At 45.1% G+C, this 6,000-nt stretch overlaps 1 protein-coding gene across 2 annotated transcripts in view; it reads right to left on the reverse strand.

Moving 5' to 3' along the window:
- LOC120872006 (zinc finger protein 860-like) overlaps positions 1 to 6,000 on the reverse strand; it is a 147,095-nt gene that overhangs the window by 26,100 nt on the left and 114,995 nt on the right. Inside the window, exon 1 of one of the 2 annotated variants that reach the window (XM_040252146.1) lies at positions 4,128 to 4,251. The exons of the other annotated variant lie outside the window; for it this stretch is intronic. The gene's annotated coding sequence lies outside the window, so the exon portion shown is untranslated. Of the gene's footprint in view, positions 1 to 4,127; positions 4,252 to 6,000 lie in introns of those variants that run through there. 2 annotated transcript variants of the gene reach the window in all.

Here is a 6,000-nt window from a genome sequence, read left to right on the forward strand (position 1 = left end):
CTGTCGCCCTCCTTGGGACCCCTGATTTACAGCCTACTTAAAGGCTATAGAAGGGGTCGGCAGAGGATCAGACGGTTTGATAGCATCCCTGGACTCAATGAACACGAATTTGAGCAAACTCTCAGAGATACAGGGGTCGCCAAGACTCGGACTGAACACCTTCTTATTTTGCTCACTTTAACTCTCCGGAGATCCTGCTTTTCTCTAAACTTCTGTCCTTGCCTACCCGCAACCTTCAAGACTTCCTCTCTTTCATGCTGCCGTCTCTTCGCAAGTTCCTCACCAATTCTCGTCATCGATTCTTCCTCAGGCTTTTTTCAGTTTTTTATTTCTCTCGAAGTCGATGTCTTTGCTTCTAATGACACCTCACCACACCCCACCCCACCCCACCCCACCCCCACTATTTACGGGAATAGCGGCTGAATAAGAAGCCCTCCACCTGCAAGAGCCAAATTCCAGCTGGTGGAATTTGGCAGGGAAGAACCACGGGAGTCAAGTGGCTGGCCCAGGTCACTCACCCCGACACAGGATCAGGGGTAAGGTCATTACGAAGACAAGGCCCGAGGAGACATGGGCGCTGAGAGGGAGTGGGTCTCAGGAGCGGGCGCGCTCCCCAGAATCCCAGGACCTGGGAGAGGACATGGCCTCCAGGGGCCAAGAAAGCGAGGCTGAGGACCGCAGAGCGTAAATACTCACCTCGTGGAAGATAATTTTATGCGCTGCAGGAAGTGCAGAGGGGACAGTAAATGGTTTTAAAATGGAAGGAGGTGCGAAATGCAGCGTTTCCAAGTTCCAAACAGGAATCGGCTTCAGTGCAGACTTTAAACCAAAAGGAAGGCGCCCCTTCACCGCTCACGGAGATGTCTGAATTTGCTGGGGTTGGTGGGGTGGGTGCGGGGATTTAGAGTCAGCAGAGACCCTCAGACCCGGGGTATTGAGGGAAGCCGAGTGAGAGCGGCACGTGTGACTAAGAAAGAGAGAAACTCACAGCTGCACCGCCGGCTCTCCGCTTCCAGATGTGGGAAACTGCGCGGGCTGGCAGTGAAACGGCGAGGGTGGCCTGGGGAAGCGGCCTAAAGGAAGACAAGCTGTCAGGGTGCGGGTCGTGCAGGGAAGCCGGGTCTGCCCTGCACCTTGGGAAGGTGAGGCAGGCGGGGCCGAACTATTCAATAGTGCAATCTCTGAGGAAGGTGACTGCAGGAAATTTAAAGACGTCTGCTTCCTGGAAGGGAAGTTAGATGTCCATCAGCAGATAAATGGATAAGAAAGTTGTGGTACATATACACAGTGGAGTATTACTTAGCCATTAAAAAGAATACATTTGAATCAGTTCTAATGAGATGGATGAAACTAGAGCCGATTATACAGAGAGAAGTAAGCCAGAAAGGAAAACACCAATACAGTATACTGACACATATATATGGAATTTAGAAAGACGGTAATGATGACCCTGTATGCGAGACAGCAAAAGAGACACAGATGTATAGAACGGACTTTTGGACTCTGAGGGAGAGGGAGAGCGTGGGATGATTTGGGAGAATGGCATTGAAACATGTATACTGTCATGTAAGAAATGAAGCGCCAGCCTATGTTCGATGCAGGATACAGGATGCTTGGGGCTGGTGAACGGGGATGATCCAGAGAGATGATATGGGGTGGGAGGGGGATTCAGGATTGGGAGCTCGTATACACCCATGGTGGATTCATGTCAATGTTTGGCAAAACCAACACGGTATTGTAAAGTAAAATAAAGTAAAAAATAAAATTAAAATAAATAAATAAATAAAACAAAACAAAAAGCAAAGGCATCACACTGACAACAAAGGTCCCTATACTCAAAATAATGTAACGTTAGTCGCTCAATCGTGTCCGACTCTTTGCGACTCCATGGAGTCGGACTCCTCTGTCCACCAGGCTCTTCTGTCCCGGGAATTCTCCAGGCAAGAATACTGCAGTGGGTGCCTATTTCCTTCTCCAGGGGAGCTTCCTGACCTATGGATCAAACCATGTCTTCTGCAATGCAGGCACATTCTTTACTGCCTGAGCCACCAGGGAAGCTCAGATATAATCTAAGTGCGATGGAAATAGTTGAGATGAGTGGCAAATTCAAGTTGTGCTTTTTGGAATATCATGGAATTTTTCCCACAAATATTTTCCATGCTTCGATTGAATCCATCGATATGCCGATACGAAGGGTCCACTGTTTTCTTCTCTCCAAATATCAAATTCCAAGCAAGTATGTAATATCATATACAGTTTCAAATTAAATTCACGGGTTTTTTGTTTGATTTTGCTTTAACCTGTCACAAAACATACTGCCATTGAGTCTTTGGATGTGGCATCTAACCAAAAACAGCTGCATATGGTAACCCTCTGTATGAGAGGTGTAAACAGGTAAGAAGACATTTTTGTGGACTACTTTTAAAACATGATAAATGGCATTGTCAACATTATTCACGACTTAAATATTATGTATACATTACAGATCATCTCCATTTCAACAATTATGTAAGGGGAACACTAGAAAATAAAAATTTTATCATGTTCTTATGCAGTGCTGAAGCAACTGAATGTTTTATCTGAAGAGCCTATGATATAAAAATTAGAATCAAAGTTTTGAGTTTTGAATGTTGGTCCATAAAGAAGGCTGAACATAGAAGAATCCATGTTTTCGGACTGTGGTGCTGAAGAAGACTCTCGAGAGTCCCTTGTACAGCAAGGCAAGTCGTCTAGGACCATCAATCTCTTGGGGCTGCTTTGAGGAGGGCAGGAAGAACTCCATCTTGAGGCCTGTCACCCATCTTAAGACAGCAGCTGAACTGGGCCTGAACTTTGCCCAAGAATGCCCATCCTTAAAGTAAAACCAGGTCTCCTTGGAGACCTCTCTCCCCACAGATGACAAAGACTGGAGTTAAGGTCAGGCTGCTCTGGTTAGATTAACAATGAAGATATCCCCCTTGAAGTATAATCACTGTTCCCCTTTAACCTTAATTGTTAGTTCTCCCTACACCTATATGTTGTAAAACTAAATCATATACATCAAAAAAGGTTGCGAACATGTAAACACTCACTTAGTGAGGGGTATAAAACCGAGTCTCTTGAAAATGTCGGGGTCCTTGTTTGGAACTGATTCCCCTGGGACTTGCTGGGGTAATAAACTGTACTCCACTGTCTTGAGTGTCCTCCGAGGTGTGCTTTGTGACTCTGGATTCTCATTTTTCCATAAGAAATCCTAAAGGAAATCAACAGTGAATATTCCCTGGAAGGACTGATGCTGAATCTGAAGCTCCAATACTTTGGCTATCTGATGTGAAGAGCCGACTCACTGGAAAAGACCGTGATGCTGGGAAAGATGGAAGGCAGGCGGAAAAGAGGATGGGATGGTTGGATGTCATCACAGACTCGATGGACAGGTGTTTGAGCAAGTTCCAGAGATGGTGAAGGGCAGGGAACCCTGCCTGGTGCAGTCCACAGGGTTGCCAAGAGTCCAACAGGACTGAGCGACTTAACACTGACCTACTCCAGTATTCTTTCCTGAGAAATCCCACAGACATAGGAGCCTGGCAGGCTACAGTCCCTGGGGATCTCAAAGAGCTCTGACTGAGCACTGCGACCATTTTATATTTCTCTTTGATTCTAATGCTCATACAAGTAACCAGCATCCCTGAAAATAATCTCCTAAAATGAAGTCTTTGTAGTCAATTTAATACCATGCTCATATAAAACAGTAAAGGACAATAACACACCTCCCTATCACTCGAGAAAGAACTTCAGCTCAAGCACCAGTCCCCAAGCTGAAATTCTAAACTAGTTCCTGAACACGTGATTTGATACTTATAAAATTATCAGGTGCCACGTCATAATTAAAATGACTTTTTCTTTATAAATTACTACGTATTTCATGCACTGTATCTGTTAACTGAGGATCTTACATCGAGAGGAAATCAGACCCTGGGCCTCTCACAGCAATGGCTGAACTTATTTGGGCTAGAGGAAGGGGTCAGGGAATAGGGAGGTGTGAAGTGACTGGAGACTACAGATAGGTAGGAGAGGGGACCCCACAGGCGCAGCTTAACAGCAAAAACAAAAACAAGTACCTGACATTTCCAATGGTCGACCACACCTACCAAGTCTCAGCTTCGGGAACTGGCTGTAGAACCGCTTGCATCGAAGTGAGGACGGGACACTCCTCAGCCATTGGTGTCAGAAGAATGCCACAGCGAAGGGTGGCGCGTAGGGCACACGCATGCGCCTGGGCCTGTGAGGGGCCCAGCGATCTGTCAGAGCCTGGCCAAGAGGACACCTGCTGTGTTCTTCCTTTTGGCTCCCAGGTATCTTGTCAGGGTTTAGAAGTACATGAGGGTCCTTCCCGTCTTGTGTTGCATAACTGATTGTTCATAACTGTAACAGTTTTAAAGTAAAAACTTAAAATTCTCTGGGATAATTGAGCTGGAGAGTAAGGTTTCCTCTTAACAGGATTCCTGCTGATGAGGCTGAAGCAGTTCAGTATGGGAACTGAAACCTGGTGTGGTGGCCGGGCTGGGGGTGGGTAGGGGTGGGTGGGGATTGATGGGGGGTGGTGGCTGGACCCAGAAATATTCCTGCAATTACAATTAATTTAAGCAGTTTAAGTAAACAAGAACTGGCTTTGTGCAGGGATGACAAGCTGGAATGTGAAACACACAGCTCTTAGTAACACCTCACAGTAACACCTAGAAGGAGAAAAATATGTTGACATTCCACTTCTTCAAAGATCAAGCTTATTAGTCACTGCAGCAGCCCAACAAAAATGCACCCTGAGGGGAATGCAGGCTGGAGCAAACCAGGTACCATCTGAGCTTCCGACATAGTAGCCTTGGTAAATCAGGAACAGCCTCTCGGGCCCATCGTCCTCCTCAGGAAGTCCAGGTAAGTTTAGGGGAGTCTCTGCTGGTTTTCAGATCTCTCAGTTATGGAGTGATGACCCCAAATTTTACTTCGTAGGGTATTAACGGTTAAAAGACACAGGAGGACCCTGGCTGAAAGATACTGGGATTTGCTCAGTTGAAAGCCACTCACTGACACTTCCCTGGTGGTCCAGTGATAAGGAATCCACCTGCTAGTGCATGCGACACAGGTTTGATCCCTGGTCTGGGAGGATACCACGTGCCTTGGGGGAACTAAGCCCGAGCAACACAAGTACTGAGCCTGTGCTCTAAAGCTTGTGCTCTGCAACAAGAGTAGCTATAGCAGTGAGAAGCCAGCACAGCAATTAGAGTCGTTCCTGCTTGCTGCAACTAGAGAAAGCCCACGTGCAGCTTTCTCTACTGCAGTGAAAGGCTCAGCACAGCCGAAAGGAAAAAAGACATTGAGGGATCTGGACTGACCCAAACAAGGAGATTCAGAATGCCAGTCTCCAACCAAACACCAGCCACGTTTATGTATTTTATGTACAGAATTTATAGCCCCTGCTCGCCGCAAGGAGAGAAAAGCCAGGGCACAGTGAAGACCCAGCAGGCCAAAAATAAAATTTAAAGTTATTAAAGAAGAGAGAAAAAATTTCCTGTAATGAGAATTGCATTCTTCTTTATAGATACTGTTTCTGTTCCATGCTTTTGATGCTTGTGATGACATAGCTTCAACTACTTTTGAGAAAAACTTGTTTATATCATAATATATGTCATATAAACATCATAAGTGAATACTTCCTCAATGTAATGGAATGTCAAAAATTACTAGATGATCACTTGACACTAATTAGGCAGTTTTAGTTTTTATTTAAAAATTATATATTCTCTTTTCTTTGCTGTTTCCAAAAGCTCCATCAGATGTAGACAACAAAGCAGACTACAAAATAACATCTTGAGAAAACATTACAATTTAGTTTCACCAAAATTATCACCAACTTTGCACTATTTATAAATATTTCTATGTGTATTAACTGCCTGAACTCAAGTCCTAAAGGAACTTTCTTCATGTTTATAGGGCAGCTACTATGTTCCCTGTCATTGTCTTCTGTGC

The sequence above is a fragment of the Oryx dammah genome, unplaced genomic scaffold (assembly GCF_014754425.2).
Source record: "Oryx dammah isolate SB20612 unplaced genomic scaffold, SCBI_Odam_1.1 HiC_scaffold_13, whole genome shotgun sequence".
Classification (NCBI taxonomy): domain Eukaryota; kingdom Metazoa; phylum Chordata; class Mammalia; order Artiodactyla; family Bovidae; genus Oryx; species Oryx dammah.